Source organism: Rutidosis leptorrhynchoides, chromosome 5 (assembly GCF_046630445.1).
Source record: "Rutidosis leptorrhynchoides isolate AG116_Rl617_1_P2 chromosome 5, CSIRO_AGI_Rlap_v1, whole genome shotgun sequence".
Lineage (NCBI taxonomy): Eukaryota > Viridiplantae > Streptophyta > Magnoliopsida > Asterales > Asteraceae > Rutidosis > Rutidosis leptorrhynchoides.
The window spans coordinates 396,146,621-396,171,149 of record NC_092337.1 but is presented as its reverse complement, the minus strand read 5'-3'; positions in this window follow the sequence as shown (position 1 = coordinate 396,171,149).

Below are 24,529 nucleotides of genomic sequence, written 5' to 3'. Positions count from 1 at the left end.
TAAGCAAAACTTTTGACATGCAGACACAGTCGAAGTCCAAACCCACTAATGCATCTAAACAACTATCAGTTAGACACACTAATGCAAAACCTAGTTCGCTAAGACCACCGCTCTGATACCAACTGAAAGGGCCCATCCTAATCCATCCGGACGAAGTCCATATTGATTATAAGCGATTCACAACAGTTGATTACATCGCGAGGTACTTGACCTCTATATGATACATATTACAAACATTGCATTCATTTTTGAAAAGACAGTCTTTCATTACATCGAAAGTTGACAACATGCATACCATTTCGTAATATATCTTACTATAATTGACTTAATGATAATCTTGAAGAACTCAACAACTCGAATGCAACGTCTTTTGAAATATGTCATGAATGACTCCAAGTAATATCTCTAAGATAAGCAAATGTACAGCGGAAGATTTCTTTCGTACCTAAGAATAAACATGCTTTAAAGTGTCAACCAAAAGGTTGGTGAGTTCATTAGTTTAACATAAATAATCATTTCATAATTTTAATAGACCACAAGATTTCATATTTCCATTTCTCATAAACATACGTCCCATGCATAGAGACAAAAATCATTCATATGGATTGAACACCTGGTAACCGACATTCACAATTTATATATAAGAATATCCCCATCATTCCGGGATCCTCATTCGGACATGATATAAATTTCGAAGTACTAAAGCATCTGTTACTTTGGATGGGGCTTGTTGGACCCAATAGATCTATCTTTAGGATTCGCGTCAATTTGGGTGTCTGTTCCCTAATTCTTAGATTACCAGACTTAATAAAAAGGGGCATATTCGATTTTGATAATTCAACCATAGAATGTAATTTCACGTACTTGTGTCTATTTCGTAAAACAATTATAAAAGCAGCGCATGTATTCTCAGTCCCAAAAATATATATTGCAAAAGCATTTAAAAAGGGAATAATGAAACTCACCATACTGTACGGGGATGACTGATTGATTGATTCATTCTGGTGACGCTGCTTCTGGGGCTGGAGTGGGACTCCATATCGGAATCCGAGGGACTTGAACTAGTGGTGAGTTCCATTTCGTACGATTATATAAAGGGTTTTCGATATGAAATGATTTTCGGATGTCGGATGATATTCTAATTATATAGAATACCTATACATAGTACGGAAGATCCCGTAGATTACAAAGGGATTTAAAGGAATCGCGTCAGATAAAGTCTACAGTAACAGATACGCTATGATATGAATCTGTTTATACACTATCTATGCAATAAAGGTAGTAAGACGTGTCTAGACTTAGGAATGATAAGCAGGTAAATTTTCCACTAGGAATGATAAACAATACTTATAATATGCAGCTAAGGTCGAAGTCCAGACTTGCTAATGCATCCTAACAACTATCAGTTAGACTCACTAATGCAAGACCTGGTTCGCTAAGACCACTGCTCTGATACCACCTGTGACAACCCGTCCTTATCCACCTGGACAAAGTCATCAACATTTGGTCCCATTGCGATGATCGACTCCAAGTAATGTCCTTAAATTGAGCAAATGCACAGCGGAAGACTTAATTCGTACCTGAGAATAAACATGCTTAAAAGTGTCAACCAAAAGGTTGGTGAGTTCATAGGTTTATCATAACAATCATTTCAATATGTTAATAGACCACAAGATTTCATATTCATAAATGTTTTAATAAAAATATTCTAAGTGGTTGAGCACTTGGTAACAATACTTAACATTTAATCAACGTCGCATATTCCCTTTATTATGAAATCTCACTACACCGTACCAAGTGTAGTCACCGAAACGAAGTACTGTGCAACCGTTGAATACTGGTCGTCCAGCCCGGTTGGGGTTGTCAAGCCCGATAGATCTATCAACAGGATTCGCGTTTACAATACCACATGTAAATAGTAGTTACCAAGCTACAGGGAAGTATGCCAGTGGTACAACTCAACGTAGAATATATTTTTATGTACTTGTGTCTATTTCGTAAACATTTATAAAAGCAGCACATGTATTCTCAGCCCAAAAATATATATTGCAAAAGCAATTAAAAAGGGAGCAAATGAAACTCACCATACTGTATTTTGTAGTAAAAATACATATAACAACATTTAACAAGTGTACGGTTGATCTTGGATTCACGAACCTATTATTCAATCATGTATATTAATACATATAATGGTAATCGAACAAATTTATATATGTATTTATTTAGTGATATCATTTTAGAACTCATATTCCATTAATGTATTAATATAATTATATCATATGTTATTAGGCTTATTTTTGATTAATTTTATTTGTTTTTAAATAATAGTTATAATAATACTAAAATATTGAGGATAATAATAATAATGTTAAAATAATAATAATAATAATAATATTGTTAATACTAATAGTAATAGTAATAATACTGATAATAATATTAATAGTAATTCCAAAAATGATAATTTTCATAAAAATGATAATTTTTAATAAAAAAATACTTTTGTTAATAATAATAATTTTTGAAAATGATAATTTAACGGTAATACTTAGTAATAATATTAATAATATTAATAGTAATGATAATCAAACAATTTATATATTATTAATGTGTTATTTGTTACTTTAATTATGTTTTTCATTAATAATCTAATTATTTGCATTTATTAATATCTATTGTAAAAATATAATTTTATATAACCTATAGTTATTCGATAAAATAATATTGATAGATAAAAAAGTTGTTTCATCCTATAATAATAATAATACTAGTTATAATAATAATAATGATAGAAATAATGATAATTTTAATAATAATGAATACTAATAAAATAATGGTTTTACTAATAACAATACTAATACTTATGATAATAATAATAATAATAATAAAAGTAATAATGATAAGAATAATAATAATAATAATAATAATAATAATAATAATAATAATAATAATAATAATAATAATAATAATAATAATAATAATAATAATAATAATAATAATAATAATAATAATAATAATAATAAGATATAATAAGAAATAATAAAAAGATACTACCTTCAAAATACACCTAAAAATAAATGCCCTAGCTCGGGCTCGAACCAAAGACCTCTTAGTTAAACACCAACATCCTTAACCATTCCACCGTTTCGTATTTTCTGTAATAATAAGGATTTAAATCCTTTTAACCCGTTTAACCGTTTCATTTTCTAAATTAAAACTTCATTATTATCATCTATAATCTATACTATCATCTTATATCTATTTTCATCATCATCGTGATCATCTTCAATATCACATCATCTTCTTCGAGTCATGTACACAATCATCATCATTATCATGAGTGTTTATCATCATCAACTTAATCAATATGATCATAATCATTTTCAATATCCTCTGCATTCACCTTCTACGTACATCATCATGTATCATTACTATCCTTGTTCCAGCCCAACAGAAGTTGGCTTACGGCCCAAAAAGAAAACCGAAGCCCAACAGCCTCAACGGCCCAACAAACAACCATATCATGGATCTCGTCCCTAAGGGATAATTAAGCCATTTACGTGAATATCTTTAAATGGCCCGTTTAATAAAGAAAGGGAGGAAAGAAAAGCTGTCGGTGTAATAGGAAACAATTTAATAAAGTTGCAGCAGCCTATAGATTTAATTGGTAGTGCTCTTGGTGTTGACTTGAAAGAAAAACAGAAAGCAGAAGCTGAAACAGGAGGCCTGATCGAATGGGAAAACAGAAACAGAAAATCCAGTTGTGTTGGTCGACAATTAAGAAGGTTTCGTTTTAGTTACTGTTCGTCGATCAACAGAAGAGGAAAATTAGCAGGTTTCCATGAGGGTTTGCAGGTGGGTTACATAACTTTGGAGCCGTTCGAATAATAAAATAAAAAAATACATAAGTTGCAGCATCAAACGGTCATGGTGATCCTTCGATGTAGGAACAGAAACGAACCTATAGCAGGTTGGAAGTGGTGAGTTTATGACTGAAACAATAACCATAAAGTGGTGGGTGTATTGTAATCGATGGTGATGTTGGTTGTTTTGTTTTAACCGATCTAGAAGCAAAAGTGGGCATCAGTACTCATAATAGTAGTAATAACGATCACAAGTGCCAGGTTGTTTAGAGTGGTCTAATCAATATGAAATAGGAGATAGCATCAGTCAGATGGTAGCAAATAAGAAATAATTGGGTTTTGTTGGTTGTGATTTTTGATTTTGACACGAGAAGAAATCACAGGGTGGTGTTCGGTAATAATGATTCAAGTGAAAACATAAAAGGGAAAAGGGTTGGTGGTTTGTAAACTCGTTTCGTACAGCAGCAATGATCGAAGCAATAATCATTCGCATAACAGTGTGGGTTTGTGGGTTTTATCAACGAAAAGATAGGAGAGGGAGAGGAGAGAGAGTAGAGAGAGAGATGGAGAATGGTGGTAGGGTGGCGATGGAGATGGTGGATGTTTGAGAGGGGTGGTGATCAACGAAGAGGGTGATATGGTGGTTGCGGGTGTGGTATTGTGAAGGCTTGGGTGGTGAGGTAAAAGAAGAGATGGTGTATGTGATCCTAACTCCCATATGTATCTAACTTCTAACTATATATCATATGGAATATGAATATCAATATAATAATAAAATTAATTAATAGTATAAATTAATGTTAGTAATCCAAATGACATGTGTAAGAATGAATCGACAATCACGGGTAATCAGAAAGATAAAGGTTGATTGTGATTTGTAACGAAATCTGAGCACATATATGTTTTTATATAATATTATTAATAATTACTAAAATATATAATATTGTTTAATATTAATAATAATAATTATCACAATAATAATAAATATTAATTAATGATATTAATAATAATTACTAAAATAGTGTTAGTAACTTCGAACGCATATCGGCAGTAAGACATATATATGTATGTGATGATCAAAAAGTGGCTCATATGTGTAACAACATAATGGTTGAACGTTTAAAATGACACCACATGACGTGCATTATTATATATACAATACTCTTATCCTTATTCATTTAGCAGATTGACTTTAGAAATATTAATTAGATATTCATACAAGTGTCGTACAGGATCCCATGTGCATTTAACTAAAATAAACAAGAAGAGTATTGGATGTTGTCTTTTCCAATCATGATAGTGATAATATGCTTACACTCATTATTTTGATTAATAGTTGTTTATAGACATATTGATTGAATATGGAATCCAACGTACTTAATAAGTTAAACATCCAGAACCACTTTGTTGACAACCATGACCATTTATTTGAACCTTTTCCTACCGACACTATTTCCCTATAATTTTGTTTTTTGCAAAAGGTTTCAGGTAGTATTTTAACATGGTCTTAAAATCAGTTGAAAGAATTCATACATAATTTAATTGTTGTTTTGTACCATAAATATAGATGATGGATGATAACTAGCCCAACTCACTATAATACATTAATACTTATATACACATTATGTTGTTATCTAATATATTATGATTTATAAATATTTAAGTGTTATGCTTAATTTAATTCAGTAATTAAAATTCTTGTACATATGTATATATACACACATTTACTAAAAACATAGTTCGTGAATCGTCGGAGAAAGTCGAAGCTAAATGAATGTATGAAAATAGTTCAAAAATTTTGAGACTCAACCTAACAGACTTTGCATATCGTGTCAAAAATATAATATCGTATCGAGAGTTTGGTTCAAAATTAGTCGAAATTTTCTGGGTCGTGACAGTACCTACCCGTTAAAGAAATTTCGTCCCGAAATTTGATCGAGATGGTCATGGCTAATAATAAGATTGTTTTTATGACGAATATGAGTTAATAACTAGAGTTTTATCACCATTTAGTAATAGTGGTAAAACAATTCGATTATGTGAAGCGTACGAATGAAGCTATCACAAAAGAGTGAAATGAAGTAAATAGAGGTTCGTTTTAACTTTTGACGTAGTCACTGTTGAATTTCGGAATTCAAGGAATTTAAGAAAATCTTCTAATCAGAAGGAAAATGTATTAGCACGAATTATTAGCAACTGTTGGAATTACGGAAGAACAGAAATATCAAGGAAATATTTCCGTGATATGCTTAGAGCTTAAGTAGAATGAAAGAGTTATGTAACATGGCACATGATGACGTTATGATCTGTGAATCATCATGTTTCATTAGAACTTTCAGCATGACTTACTGTAATATAATCACGTTGGCCAAGCGTTATTATATTATACTAACTCATGCTTCAATTCCCAACACTTCTCCACAATTCATTCCTAATTTATACTTATATTTTACAGAAGTTTCCAATATGATGAAATAAATAAAACACGAAGAGGTAGATATTTTCGGACAAGAATATTTATGAAAATATCCTCAGAAATATCGAAGATATTTATGATGATATTTTGGAATTTCTAAGTTCGAAGGTTGATGAAGAAAGATTTTCCGCAAGATTTTAACATGACTTCGGAGTAAGATATTCTCTAAAGATTTCATTGGATCCAGAATTACCTGGATTCTTTGAATATAGGGTTTGGTCCTTGTATTTGTTCTTGATCTCCTTCATGGTTAGCTGAATCCATTTTTCATTACCAAATTTTCTATCGAGCGTTCCCAATACTCCATTCTTTTATTATCACTTTTGGCCATTAAGACCATTTACTACATGCTGCTTCGTCAGCATTTTCAAAGTTAACGGATATGGGTCATCGGTTATCAAACCGAGGTGTTTTCAGGAGATTTGCCTTTTGAGATGATTAAACGCTGATGGTAGTATGGTGAAATATAAAAGGTTCTCTGGTAACAATAAATAAACACGTATATATATATATCAAAGTTACAATATGGTTGTTTCGAATGAAAAGTCAAGGTTGACTTGCTGGAGCTGTGACAAAATTGGCTACTTTGAAAAGGGATTGCAAAGTTATTTTCAGTAGTAACAACGTCGAAGAAATTAATACAGCTACGTGATAAACGTTCACTTAGGTTACGAGTGTTTTTAGGTGCATCAATCTTTTCTTCCGTAGATGAAGTGCGGCTGGTTCACCCTCTCGATCGAGGTGTTTTCAAGAATTTTGAAAGGTTTGAATCGCAGATTGCAATCGTCAAGATGCAAATGAGGTTTAAGATGAAATCAAGTGGCAAACTTGAAGAATTGTTTAGTTTCATATGGTATAATCAATATTTTAATTCATTTTAATTGTCCAAAGTTAGCAGTCCAATAGTCCAATTGTCCAATAGTCCAATGCATTCGTATATAATTTAATATATAATATTCGAATTAATTAATACGTATCGTGACCCGTGTACCGGTCTCAGTATTGATCACAACTCAAACCATATATATATTTTGGAATCAACCTCAATCCTGTATAGCCAACTCCAACATTCACATATAGAGTGTCTATGGTTGTTCCGAAATATATATATAGATGGGTCGATATGATAGGTCGAAACCTTGTAAACGTGTCCCGTTATTTATAGTGCGTAAAATAAATAAATATGTATCATGACCCGTGTACAACGTATTGTCTCAGAATTAATCCGATGTATTGTGTACATGTGTCCCGACGGCATGAAAGTGCATAAAATAAAATAACAGAAATTAAATGACGATAAATAAAATTGCGAGAATGTAAATTGCGAGAATGTAAATTGCGATAAATAAAATGTAACCAGTTAGCTAGGAACAGTTAGCTAGGAACAGTTAGCGTGGATTCTTAACAAAATTCTTCTCGTAATTAAAATGTTTGTTTCTAACAAATTTTATTTTTACAATGTTTTTTTTTCATTTTGGCACTTGTTGAATTCTGATAGGTCAAAATCCAAATATGAAGTTGAACGAAAATGGATTCTGTGGTGAACGGATACGTATATCTATGGATACAAATATGATAGTGACTGGCTGTTAAATCAGAGTCAAAGAATGTACCGTGTAACTAATTAATGTGAAATCTAAATATTCCTCGGGTATTACCTACCCGTTAAAATATTTTCATCATTAACAATTTGTACAAAAGAATTTTTAATTACAATCTTTATGAAAATATACTTGCATTTATATTTTCTTTAGATGTAATCATGGATTTAATGAGTCAATAAGATATTAAACTCATTTGATTTATCGTTAATACTAGATTACATAATCTCTAAAACATTAGAGATTACATAATCGTCATGAAGAACGAAGATAATTGATGTAGAACGAAGATAATTGATGTAGATCGATATGTAGAACGAAGATAAAGTAGATAGAACGATGTGTAGAACAATGATTATGCTCGTGGTACAGAATGAGATGTTGAGGTGTGTGGTGTTGAAACTTGAGTTGTTGGTGGTACTGGTGTTGATATTGGTGGTACTGTTGGTGCCGGTGATGTTGTTGGAGCTGGTAGGTTTTGCACCATATTTTCCAAAACTACAACTCGAGCGCGAAGTTCGTTGATTTCTGCAATTATTCCAGGATGATTGTCGGTCGGAACGAGCGGATGAATAAGGTTTAGAATTTTAGATAAAATGTAATCGTGTTGAGATATGGGGTTTCGGACTGATTTGTCGGTAAATGCTTCAGGTTCATTACCAAGAAGTAAATTCGGTTGTTGAAAAGGATCGCCTTCTTTGCGTCTCCATTAATTAAATCGACTACGAACCCATCAGATGAATCGGGGATGACTGATTGATTGATTCATTCTGGTGACGCTGCTTCTGGGGCTGGAGTGGGACTCCATATCGGAATCCGAGGGACTTGAACTAGTGGTGAGTTCCATTTCGTACGATTATATAAAGGGTTTTCGATATGAAATGATTTTCGGATGTCGGATGATATTCTAATTATATAGAATACCTATACATAGTACGGAAGATCCCGTAGATTACAAAGGGATTTAAAGGAATCGCGTCAGATAAATTCTACAGTAACAGATACGCTATGATATGAATCTGTCTATACACTATCTATGCAATAAAGGTAGTAAGACGTGTCTAGACTTAGGAATGATAAGCAGGTAAATTTTCCACTAGGAATGATAAACAATAATTATAATATGCAGCTAAGGTCGAAGTCCAGACTTGCTAATGCATCCTAACAACTATCAATTAGACTCACTAATGCAAGACCTGGTTCGCTAAGACCACTGCTCTGATACCACCTGTGACAACCCGTCCTTATCCACCTGGACAAAGTCATCAACATTTGGTCCCATTGCGATGATCGACTCCAAGTAATGTCCTTAAATTGAGCAAATGCACAGCGGAAGACTTAATTCGTACCTGAGAATAAACATGCTTAAAAGTGTCAACCAAACGGTTGGTGAGTTCATAGGTTTATCATAACAATCATTTCAATATGTTAATAGACCACAAGATTTCATATTCATAAATGTTTTAATAAAAATATTCTAAGTGGTTGAGCACTTGGTAACCATACTTAACATTTAATCAACGTCGCATATTCCCTTTATTATGAAATCTCACTACACCGTACCAAGTGTAGTCACCGAAACGAAGTACTGTGCAACCGTTGAATACTGGTCGTCCAGCCCGGTTGGGGTTGTCAAGCCCGATAGATCTATCAACAGGATTCGCGTTTACAATACCACATGTAAATAGTAGTTACCAAGCTACAGGGAAGTATGCCAGTGGTACAACTCAACGTAGAATATATTTTTATGTACTTGTGTCTATTTCGTAAACATTTATAAAAGCAGCGCATGTATTCTCAGCCCAAAAATATATATTGCAAAAGCAATTAAAAAGGGAGCAAATGAAACTCACCATACTGTATTTTGTAGTAAAAATACATATAACAACATTTAACAAGTGTACGGTTGATCTTGGATTCACGAACCTATTATTCAATCATGTATATTAATACATATAATGGTAATCGAACAAATTTATATATGTATTTATTTAGTGATATCATTTTAGAACTCATATTCCATTAATGTATTAATATAATTGTATCATATGTTATTAGGCTTATTTTTGATTAATTTTATTTGTTTTTAAATAATAGTTATAATAATACTAAAATATTGAGGATAATAATAATAATGTTAAAATAATAATAATAATAATATTGTTAATACTAATAGTAATAGTAATAATACTGATAATAATATTAATAGTAATTCCAAAAATGATAATTTTCATAAAAATGATAATTTTTAATAAAAAAATACTTTTGTTAATAATAATAATTTTTGAAAATGATAATTTAACGGTAATACTTAGTAATAATATTAATAATATTAATAGTAATGATAATCAAACAATTTATATATTATCAATGTGTTATTTGTTACTTTAATTATGTTTTTCATTAATAATCTAATTATTTGCATTTATTAATATCTATTGTAAAAATATAATTTTATATAACCTATAGTTATTCGATAAAATAATATTGATAGATAAAAAAGTTGTTTCATCCTATAATAATAATAATACTAGTTATAATAATAATAATGATAGAAATAATGATAATTTTAATAATAATGAATACTAATAAAATAATGGTTTTACTAATAACAATACTAATACTTATGATAATAATAATAATAATAAAAGTAATAATGATAAGAATAATAATAATAATAATAATAATAATAATAATAATAATAATAATAAGATATAATAAGAAATAATAAAAATAATAAAAAGAGACTACCTTCAAAATACACCTAAAAATAAATGCCCTAGCTCGGGCTCGAACCAAAGACCTCTTAGTTAAACACCAACATCCATAACCATTCCACCGTTTCGTATTTTCTGTAATAATAAGGATTTAAATCCTTTTAACCCGTTTAACCGTTTCATTTTCTAAATTAAAACTTCATTATTATCATCTATAATCTATACTATCATCTTATATCTATTTTCATCATCATCGTGATCATCTTCAATATCACATCATCTTCTTCGAGTCATGTACACAATCATCATCATTATCATGAGTGTTTATCATCATCAACTTAATCAATATGATCATAATCATTTTCAATATCCTCTGCATTCACCTTCTACGTACATCATCATGTATCATTACTATCCTTGTTCCAGCCCAACAGAAGTTGGCTTACGGCCCAAAAAGAAAACCGAAGCCCAACAGCCTCAACAGCCCAACAAACAACCATATCATGGATCTCGGCCCTAAGGGATAATTAAGCCATTTACGTGAATATCTTTAAATGGCCCGTTTAATAAAGAAAGGGAGGAAAGAAAAGCTGTCGGTGTAACAGGAAACAATTTAATAAAGTTGTAGCAGCCTATAGATTTAATTGGTAGTGCTCTTGGTGTCGACTTGAAAGAAAAACAGAAAGCAGAAGCTGAAACAGGAGGCCTGATCGAATGGGAAAACAGAAACAGAAAATCCAGTTGTGTTGGTCGACAATTAAGAAGGTTTCGTTTTAGTTACTGTTCGTCGATCAACAGAAGAGGAAAATTAGCAGGTTTCCACGAGGGTTTGCAGGTGGGTTACATAACTTTGGAGCCGTTCGAATAATAAAAGAAAAAAAAACATAAGTTGCAGCATCAAACGGTCATAGTGATCCTTCGATGTAGGAACAGAAGCGAACCAGTAGCAGGTTGGAACTGGTGAGTTTATGACTGAAACAATAACCATAAAGTGGTGGGTGTATTGTAATCGATGGTGATGTTGGTTGTTTTGTTTTAACCGATCTAGAAGCAAAAGTGGGCATCAGTACTCATAATAGTAGTAATAACGATCACAAGTGCCAGGTTGTTTAGAGTGGTCTAATCAATATGAAATAGGAGATAGCATCAGTCAGATGGTAGCAAATAAGAAATAATTGGGTTTTGTTGATTGTGATTTTTGATTTCGGCACGAGAAGAAATCACAGGGTGGTGTTCGGTAATGATGATTCAAGTGAAAACATAAAAGGGAAAAGGGTTGGTGGTTTGTAAACGGGTTTCGTACAGCAACAATGATCGAAGCAATAATCATTCGCATAACAGTGTGGGTTTGTGGGTTTTATCAACGAAAAGATAGGAGAGGGAGAGGAGAGAGAGTAGAGAGAGAGATGGAGAATGGTGGTAGGGTGGCGATGGAGATGGTGGATGTTTGAGAGGGGTGGTGATCAACGAAGAAGGTGATATGGTGGTTGCGGGTGTGGTATTGTGAAGGCTTGGGTGGTGAGGTAAAAGAAGAGATGGTGTATGTGATCCTAACTCCCATATGTATCTAACTTCTAACTATATATCATATGGAATATCAATATCAATATAATAATAAAAGTAATTAATAGTATAAATTAATGTTAGTAATCCAAATGACATGTGTAAGAATGAATCGACAATCACGGGTAATCAGAAAGATAAAGGTTGATTGTGATTTGTAACGAAATCTGAGCACATATATGTTTTTATATAATATTATTAATAATTACTAAAATATATAATATTGTTTAATATTAATAATAATAATTATCACAATAATAATAAATATTAATTAATGATATTAATAATAATTACTAAAATAGTGTTAGTAACTTCGAACGCATATCGGCAGTAAGACATATATATGTATGTGATGATCAAAAAGTGGCTCATATGTGTAACAACATAATGGTTGAACGTTTAAAATGACACCACATGGCGTGCATTATTATATATACAATACTCTTATCCTTATTCATTTAGCAGATTGACTTTAGAAATATTAATTAGATATTCATACAAGTGTCGTACAGGATCCCATGTGCATTTAACTAAAATAAACAAGAAGAGTATTGGATGTTGTCTTTTCCAATCATGATAGTGATAATATGCTTACACTCATTATTTTGATTAATAGTTGTTTATAGACATATTAATTGAATATGGAATCCAACGTACTTAATAAGTTAAACATCCAGAACCACTTTGTTGACAACCATGACCATTTATTTGAACCTTTTCCTACCGACACTATTTCCCTATAATTTTGTTTTTTGCAAAAGGTTTCAGGTAGTATTTTAACATGGTCTTAAAATCAGTTGAAAGAATTCATACATAATTTAATTTGTTGTTTTGTACCATATATATAGATGATGGATGATAACTAGCCCAACTCACTATAATACATTAATACTTATATACACATTATGTTGTTATCTAATATATTATGATTTATAAATATTTAAGTGTTATGCTTAATTTAATTCAGTAATTAAAATTCTTGTACATATGTATATATACACACATTTACTAAAAACATAGTTCGTGAATCGTCGGAGAAAGTCGAAGCTAAATGAATGTATGAAAATAGTTCAAAAATTTTGAGACTCAACCTAACAGACTTTGCATATCGTGTCAAAAATATAATATCGTATCGAGAGTTTGGTTCAAAATTAGTCGAAATTTTCTGGGTCGTGACAGTACCTACCCGTTAAAGAAATTTCGTCCCGAAATTTGATCGAGATGGTCATGGCTAATAATAAGATTGTTTTTATGACGAATATGAGTTAATAACTAGAGTTTTATCACCATTTAGTAATAGTGGTAAAACAATTCGATTATGTGAAGCGTACGAATGAAGCTATCACAAAAGAGTGAAATGAAGTAAATAGAGGTTCGTTTTAACTTTTGACGTAGTCACTGTTGAATTTCGGAATTCAAGGAATTTAAGAAAATCTTCTAATCAGAAGGAAAATGTATTAGCACGAATTATTAGCAACTGTTGGAATTACGGAAGAACAGAAATATCAAGGAAATATTTCCGTGATATGCTTAGAGCTTAAGTAGAATGAAAGAGTTATGTAACATGGCACATGATGACGTTATGATCTGTGAATCATCATGTTTCATTAGAACTTTCAGCATGACTTACTGTAATATAATCACGTTGGCCAAGCGTTATTATATTATACTAACTCATGCTTCAATTCCCAACACTTCTCCGCAATTCATTCCTAATTTATACTTATATTTTACAGAAGTTTCCAATATGATGAAATAAGGAAAACACGAAGAGGTAGATATTTTTGGACAAGAATATTTATGAAAATATCCTCAGAAATATCGAAGATATTTATGATGATATTTTAGAATTTCTAAGTTCGAAGGTTGATGAAGAAAGATTTTCCGCAAGATTTTAACATGACTTCGGAGTAAGATATTCTCTAAAGATTTCATTGGATCCAGAATTACCTGGATTCTTTGAATATAGGGTTTGGTCCTTGTATTTGTTCTTGATCTCCTTCATGGTTAGCTGAATCCATTTTTCATTACCAAATTTTCTATCGAGCGTTCCCAATACTCCATTCTTTTATTATCACTTTTGGCCATTAAGACCATTTACTACATGCTGCTTCGTCAGCATTTTCAAAGTTAACGGATATGGGTCATCGGTTATCAAACCGAGGTGTTTTCAGGAGATTTGCCTTTTGAGATGATTAAACGCTGATGGTAGTATGGTGAAATATAAAAGGTTCTCTGGTAACAATAAATAAACACGTATATATATATATCAAAGTTACAATATGGTTGTTTCGAATGAAAAGTCAAGGTTGACTTGCTGGAGCTGTGACAAAATTGGCTACTTTGAAAAGGGATTGCAAAGTTATTTTCAGTAGTAACAACGTCGAAGAAATTAATACAGCTACGTGATAAACGTTCACTTAGGTTACGAGTGTTTTTAGGTGCATCAATCTTTTCTTCCGTAGATGAAGTGCGGCTGGTTCACCCTCTCGATCGAGGTGTTTTCAAGAATTTTGAAAGGTTTGAATCGCAGATTGCAATCGTCAAGATGCAAATGAGGTTTAAGATGAAATCAAGTGGCAAACTTGAAGAATTGTTTAGTTTCATATGGTATAATCAATATTTTAATTCATTTTAATTGTCCAAAGTTAGCAGTCCAATAGTCCAATTGTCCAATAGTCCAATGCATTCGTATATAATTTAATATATAATATTCGAATTAATTAATACGTATCGTGACCCGTGTACCGGTCTCAGTATTGATCACAACTCAAACCATATATATATTTTGGAATCAACCTCAATCCTGTATAGCCAACTCCAACATTCACATATAGAGTGTCTATGGTTGTTCCGAAATATATATATAGATGGGTCGATATGATAGGTCGATATGCCCCATACGAGATTCGAACCCACGACCTCTCGCCAAATCAAAACACTCCTAACTATCAATCCATTTCCAGTTTTCTGATTAATGTTGCGACCCAGATATATATATACCGTTTTCTGCTTTTAATACGTAAAGCTCAATCACTCTAGCCCAAAACAGTTTCACAAACCCAACCGAGTTTCATAAGCCCAACTGTAACTAGTTCTCGGCCCAAGTAGGAATATGACAGCCCAATAATCTATCCATTTTGCTATAGCCCAAGACTGTTTAAATAAAAAAAATTAAGGAGAACCGAAGCAGGCGAGAATCGAACCCAGGACCAGTCGTTTAACAAGAGACTCTCCATACCATTGTACCATTATTTCGTTTCTGTTTATACTCATGTGAAAAATCAATTAACATGTAAAAAATAGTTTTCCCTCTTCAACAAAGTTTCACCATCAACATTCCTTCATTTCACAATCATACATGATAATCACCCTCTTTATATTATCATTTATCATTTGATATCTTTATTGTTATCAAAAGAAAACATAATTATAATCATTTATTCGTCACAGTTATCATTATACCATTAACGTATCTTGATCATTTTCTCCATCGAACACCCACCATCGTTATCAACGTATCATGCAATCATCATCATCTTCATTTTGTTTCCACTGTTCATCGTCATCATCATTTTCGTTTATTAGACTCCAACAGAAAACATCAACCTAGAAGTGGAGTTCGTGGGTTTCATTGAACGTACAAGTAGTTATGATCAAGTGGGTTTTAATAGTGACGGTTGTGGGTTTCATGGTACACAAGTTGAAGGTGCGGTGGTTGATGATGAAATGGTGGTGGCTCTAATGTTGATGATGGTCGCAGGCTTTTGGGTCTCGCAACAGAAACAGCAGAAACAAATTCGAAGAGAGAGAGAGAGGAGAGAGAAAAGAGAAAGGTGGTGATGGTGGAGGTGGTTGTCTTGATCGTTGGTGATGGCGGTTTTGTGGTGGTGAAAGTGGACGATGGAGATGGTGGTCGTGATTGGTGATGGAGTGGCGGACATGGTGGTTGTAGGATGTAGCCGTGAGTGGTGATGGTTGTTTTGGTTGAAAAAGGGTGGTGATGTGGTGGCCGATGGTGGTCTCAGGTGGTTAAAGCAATGGGGAAGGTGGTGATGAGAGTGTTCTCATGGTAAGCTAGATAGAAAACACAGAAAGTGTTGGTGATGGCACTTCCAATCTTTGTATGTATATATAAATATATTTATAGGATTTATAATATTAAAGTTAATTAATAATAATAATAATAATAATAATAATAATAATAATAATAATAATAATAATAATAATAAATACAAAAATAATGAAATTAAAGTCATTGATTGAACAGTTACAAATAGTATTTTCATTTGAGTTAGCAGCCATCACGTGTAATTAATTGCCGACACTTTTCCCCGGATGGCTATATCGTGTCCATTGCTAAACAGTTAGCGTATAAAAGTGTTCCTAAAAATCCCAAATTTTTAGATTAAATATAATTAATTATTTCACTCATTAACTGTTTGAAACCTGATAATAAAGGTTCTATAATTATTTATTTTCTGTTTCAATTTTTATGTACGGAGTACTAATATTTAAAGTTAAAAAGGTAAAAATATTTTTAACAAATCTAAAATCTTCGTAATCGATTTACAGTCCAACTTTTATCTTAATCAATCATGAACATGTATAATATCTATATTAAAACTAACGAAACGTCAACCGAATGTCACTGACGTTTACTAATTAAGCTCGAAATCATTCATTTTCCATTTACTCTCTCTATATATATATAATCAGTTTTAAATAACCAGCCTTATCACATAAATATATATATTATATGTTTTTAAACAAATATATTTAATATTATTTTATATATTTACAAGTAGTATACATATTTATATACATATATATATATAAATATCTATTACAAATATTTGTTCGTGAATCGTCGGGAATGGTCGAAGGTCAAATAAATATAGTTCAAAATTTTAAGACTCGACATTACAAACTTTGCTTATCGTGTCGAAAGTAATTAAAGATCAAGTTTAAATTTGGTCAGAAATTCCCGGGTCGTTACAGAATAGCTGTCGGAATCCTAGGAACTGGAACTAGTTGAAGGATCCATTTCGTACGATCAGGGAATTGATTTTCGATATGAGATAGATTATAGGACTTAGAAACACATAATTTTCATATGTATATAGAATACCAAGATCCCATAAGTTACGGAGGAATCTTCAGAAGCTGTCAGGCAAAGTTTACAGTAACAGATACGCTAAGATACGAATTTATCTATACACTATCTATGCAATAGAGGCAGTAAGACGTGTCTAGACTTTAAGGATGATAAGCAAATAATTTTTGACACGAAATGATAAGCAAAACTTTTGACATGCAGACACGGTCGAAGTCCAGACCCACTAATGCATCTAAACAACTATCAGTTAGAACACTAATGCAAGACCTGGTTCGCTAAGACCACCGCTCTGATACCAACTGAAATGTTGGGGACGCATCCCACTCAGTGTCTTCCCTGCTAACCGCCTGGTGACCACTGAGCGTACCTCAGAAACTGATTTTACAGCCCAACCTCTCGGCAAAGCCAATCATTTAATCGGACCGCAAGGAGTAAGAGCCAATGCTTCATCACAGGTAACACTGTGAGAACCCCATCTACGATTAAGCCGACGAGACAGCCTAAACCAGCTCTGATACCAACTGAAATACCCCGTTCATATACATTATAAACGATTCACAATAGTTGATTACATCGTGAGGTATTTTACCTCTATATGATACATTTTACAAACATTGCATTCGTTTTTAGAAGACAAACTTTCATTTCATCGAAAGTTGATAGCATTCATACCATTTCATAATATATTTAACTATAATTGACTTAATAATAATCTTGATGAACTCGACGACTCGAATGCAACGTCTTTTGAAATATGTCATGAATAACTCCAAGTAATATCTTTAAAATAAGCAAATGCACAGCGGAAGATTTCTTTCAAACCTGAGAATAAACATGCTTTCAAGTGTCAACCAAAAGGTTGGTGAGTTCATTAGTTTATCATAAACAATCATTTCCATTAATTTAATAGCCCACAAGATTTTCATTTCATTTCTCATAAATATCATGCATCTGCATAAAAATCATTCATATAGATTGAACACCTGGTAACCGACCTTAACAGGATGCATATAGAATATCCCCATCATTCCGGAACTCTCATCGGACATGATAAATCGAAGTACTAAAGCATCCGTAATTCGGATGAGGCTTGTTGGGCCAAAAAGATCTACCTTTAGGATTCACGTCAATTGGTGGCAATTATCATAAACACCAATTCTTAGGCTACCAAGCTAAAAAGGGGCATATTCGGTTCGATAATCCAACCATAGAATGTATTTTCGATTACTTGTGTCTATTTCGTAAAACATTCATAAAAGCGCATGTATTCTCAGTCCCAAAAATATATATTGCAAAAGCATTTAAAAAGGGAGCAAATGAAACTCACAATACGATATTTTGTAGTAAAAATATGCGTATGACGGAACTGAACAAATGCAGGGTTGGCCTCGGATTCACGAACCTATATCATTTATATATATATATTAACACACATAATTGTAATCGAACAAATTTATATATTATTAGTGATATAAATGTTATCTTAATAAATTATGTGTTTCATTAAGAACTTAATTAAATATATTTATTTTATATACTTTAAATAATTTATAAAAAAATATTAATATAGTTTTTTTTATAAGACTAATTCTTAATGTAATAATGATAATAATATTAATAGTAATATTGATAGTGATAATAATATAATTGCAATAATAATAATAATGATACTAGTAATTATAATATGATAGTAATAATAATATTAATGATAATAATAATAAAATGTAATATATTTTTATAATAATAATAATAATAATAATAATAAATAATAAATAATAATAATAATAATAATAATAATAATAATAATAATAATAATAATAATAATAATAATAATAATAATAATAATTATTATTATAAAAGGAGACTACCTTCCAAACAAGCCTTAAAAAAATGCCATAGCCCGGGCTCGAACCCAAGACCTCTCACTCACCAAAGACCCTCTAACCATTCATCCGTCTGTTTCTTTCTGATTTAACACTCATAGATAAATATATAACCCGTATTAACTGTCCTTCATCATCTTCTTCAAAATTACACAGATCATCAACATTTTATAATCATAATCATGACATGATCATAATCATAATCATCTTCTTAACATCGTCTATCATCATTGTTATAAATTCGATTTCTATCTTAATCATATTCATACGGTTTAATGATAATTATCACATCTCCATCATCATCTATATCCTAACATCATCACTGTTATCGAATTATCATATCACGGTTATCATCATCATCATAAATAACATCATCATCTCTTCCTCCTCCTCTTCTATCATTTAACATCACGATATCATCGCCATTTATTATCATTTTTGTTCACAGCTTAAACAAAAAATAGAAACATTATTGTAATCTTCTCCATCGTACGTTTTATCCTCATTTAACTTGAAACCGAATCATATAACTTCAGCAGCAATCCAGTCGGCCCAAAAATATAATTGAACAAGGCTTTAAATGAAACCTTTTAAGCCCAATAATATTATGATACAAGTCAAGGCCCAACACTTAAAATAAGCCCAACTGATAAGTGTTGTAACCAATTTTGATTACCTCATTCCTTTTAATATTCGAGTGGGTTTATTTGCTATAGAGGTTGTGTAGTGGCCCGAAATTTTCCATGATTATATATTATATGAGATTAATATTTACATGAATAAATGTTTCCAACATGTTAAGCAATCAAACTTGTTAAGACTTGATTAATTGAAATAGGTTTCATGTAGACAATTGACCACCCAAATTGATCGGCGATTCACGAACGTTAAAACTTGTAGAAACTATATGATATATATATATATATATATATATATATATATATATATATATATATATATATATATATATATATATATATATATATATATATATATATATATATATATATATATATATATATATATATATATATATATATATATAGTTAACATGATATTATGATAAGTAAGTATCTCATTAGGTATATTAACAATGAGTTATATACATAATAATGGGAATACTAAGTTAAGAAACTCGAAACGATATATATAACGATTATCGTTATAACAACGTCTTACTAAACACATATGTATCATATTAAGATATTGTTACACTATATTTAACATGATAATATTATAATTATACATATCATTAAGTATGTTAACAATGAACTACATATGTAAAACAAGACTACTAACTTAAGAATTTTGAAACAAGACATATATGTTACGATTATCGTTGTAACAACATTTTAATGTATATATATCACATTAAGATATATTCATACATCATAATATCATGATAATGTAATAATTTAACATCTCATTAGATATAATAAACATTGGGTTAACAACATTAAATGAGATTGTTAACTTAAAGGTTTCAAAACAACACTTACATATAACGACTAACGATGACTTAACGACTCAGTTAAAATGTATATACATGTATTATATTAAGATGTATTAGTACACTTTTGAAAGACTTCATGACACATACCAAAGTACTTCTACTTAACAAAAATGCTTACAATTACATTCTCATTCATTTTCATCAATAATTCTACTCGTATGCACCCGTATTCGTACTCGTACAATACACAGCTCCTATATGTATATACTATTGGTATATACACTTCAATGATCAGCTTTTAGCAGCTGTCATTTAGTCAACAAACATGTGGAACCATAATTTGGCAACTAGCATGAATCATTACACTAAAAATCAAATTACAATTTGCATATAATGACACCATGGTTCACGTTCTTGATCACACTCTCATACACTTTCATTTTTCAATTTTCTTTCATCCATTTGATCTTTCTCTAGTTCTATGATGATTTTCTAAGTGTTCTTCATATATTCATCAAAATCTACATCAATATAGCTCATAAATCCTAATCTATATCAACTTATAAAACAACTACTCAAGAAAACTTCAAGAACACTTTCAAGTTTGCAAGTCTACTTCCAAGCTTTCTAATCCATTCCAAGTAATCATCCAAGATCAAGAAACCTTTGTTATTTACAGTAGGTTATCTTTCTTATTCAAGGTAATACTCATATTCAAACTTTGATTCAATTTCTATAACTATAAACTATCTTAATTCTAGTAAAAATCTTACTTGAACTTGTTTTCGTGTCATGATTCTACTTAAAGAACTTTCAAGCCATCCAAGATCCTTTGAAGCTAGATCATTTCTTATCACTTCTAGTAGGTTTACCTACTATAATTGAGGTAGTAATTATGTTCATAACATCATTCGATTCATATATATATATAACTATCTTATTCGAAGATTTAAACTTGTAATCACTATAACATAGTTTAGTTAATTCTAAACTTTTTCGCAAATAAAGTTAATCCTTTTAACTTAACTTTGAAAATAAACTAAACACATGTTCTATATCTATATGATATGCTAACTTAATGATTTAAAACCTGGAAACACGAAGAACACCGTAAAACCGGACATACGCCGTCGTAGTGAAACCGGGGGCTGTTTTGGGTTAGATAATTAAAAACTATGATAAACTTTGATTTAAAAGTTGTCCTTCTGGGAAAATTATTTTTCTTATGAACATGAAACTATATCCAAAAATCATGGTTAAACTCAAAGTGGAAATATGTTTTTCAAAATGGTCATCAAGACGTCGTTCTTTCGACTGAAATGACTACCTCATACAAAAATGACTTGTAACTTGTATTTCTGACTATAAACTTATACTTTTTATGTTTAGTTTCATAAATTTCAGTTCATTATGAAACCATAGCAATTGGATTCACTCAAAACGGATTTAAAACGAAGAAGTTATGGGTAAAACAAAATTGGATATTTTTGCTTGTTGCAGCTACGTGAAATTTGTAACAAATCCATACTAACCATAACATAACTAACTTATATTGTATTATACATGTCTTGATAGACCATAGACATGTATACAATGTTTTTACATATCATATCGACGTCATCTATATATATTATTTGGAACAACCATAGACACTCTATATGCGGTAATGATCGAATTAGCTATACAGGGTTGAGGTTGATTCCAAAATAATATATATACTTTGAGTTGTGATCGAGTCTAAGACTTGTATGCACTGGGTCGTGGATTGATTCGAGATAATATATATTGATTTATTTTTGTACTACTAACTGTGGACAATTATTTGTGGACTACAAACATTGGACTATCAACTTAACAAACTTAAATCGTTAAAATGTAATAAAATATGGTATAATTATATTTCGATCATAATTTGATATATATATATATATATATATATATATATATATATATATATATATATATATATATATATATATATATATATATATATATATATATATATATATTTGTTATAGGTTCGTGAATCAACCCGTGGCCAAGTCTAATTCTCGATGAATTGATAATCTGTAAAAGTGAGTTATAGTCTCATTTTTACTATCTAATATTTTGGGATGAGAATACATGCAGTTTTGTAAATGTTTTACAAGATAGACACAAGTACTTGAAATTACATTCTATGTTGGATTATGAATACCGAATATCACCCTTTTAGCTTGGTAGCCTAAGAATTAGGGAACAGACACCCTAATTGACGCGAATCCTAAAGGTAGATCTACGGGCACTAACTCCCCCCATACTGTAAAATGGTATGCTTTAGTACTTCGAGTTATTAATACAGATGGATTTCTGTTTTGGGGATATTCTATATGCATTTTGTTAATGTCGGTTTCCAGGTGTTCAACATATGAATGATTTTTATGCAAATTGCATGTTATTGAAAAATGGAAATAGAAATCTTGTGGTCTATTATTACAGTTTGATAAATATATAGGTTAAACCTATAACTCACCAACATTTTTTGTTGACGTTTAAAGCATGTTTATTCTCAGATGATTATTAAGAGCTTCCGCTGTTGCATGCTAAATAAAGACAGGATTGGAGTCTGCATGCTTGTATAATATTGTTTAAAAATTGCATTCGAAGACTTAAGTTGTTGTGTAATATTATTGTAAACCATTATGTAATGGTCGTGTGAAAACGCTATTTTTTAGATTATCATTATTTGATAATCTTTGAAATGTTTTTAAACCTTTATTGATAAAATAAAGGTTATGGTTTGTTTTAAAAAATGAATGCAGTCTTTGAAAAACATCATATATAGGTCAAAACCTCGCAACGAAATCAATTAATATGAAACGTTTATAATCGATATGAACGGGACATTTCAGTTGTTATCCGGGCGTTGGTCTTAGAGAACCAGAAATTTGTATTAGTGTGTCTAACCGAGTTTGTTAGGATGCATAAGTGAGTCTGGACTTCGACCGTGTTTACTTAAAAAATGATTGATTAACACTTTTGTTGAAAACTACATATATTTTTTTACATGTAAATATTATGTGATATATTAATCTCTTAACGTGTTTGATATTGTGTGATAGATGTCTACCTCTAGTACAAATTCCATCGACTCACCTAATAATAATGAAGAGTCGAATGTATTTTGGGAAGATTCACAAATTCCCGAAGAGGAACCGGAAGAAGAGGAACCGGAAGAGGAGGAATCGGAAGAAGAGGAACCGGAAGAAGAAGAGGTTCCGGAGGAAGAAATATTAATAACTACAGAAAAACGGTTAAATAAAAGAAAATCCTCAACCAATGGACCAAAGTTAAAAATGGTCAATGGTGTTTCCGTCGAGGAAGAAGCATATTGGAAAAATTACCAATTTTTCGATGAATCGAATCCCGACGAGGATTCCGATGATGTTATAGAAATTACCCCAGCTCAATTTAATAAGGAAAAAGAAAATAATAAAGGAAAAGCTATCAAAATAGAAAAACTTGAGTCCAAAATAGATGCACTCTATGTTAACATGAAATATCCTGATGGGATATATCATAAACACCCGTATTTCTTAAACTTTCACTATAACCCGGGAACATCTAAGCCACCAAGTTTTTTCTAGACCATGTGTGAAAAGGACGGCTCGTATTAGAGGAGCACCATCTATCCCTAGACCATGTGTCAACCAAAAGGTTGGTGAGTTCATTAGTTTATCATAGTCGATCATTTCCATAATTTTAATACACCACAAGATTTTCATTTTCGTTTCAATATACATCTCATATCAGGCATTTTGCACAAACTGCATAGAGATAAAAATCATTCATATGGTGAACACATGGTAATCAACATT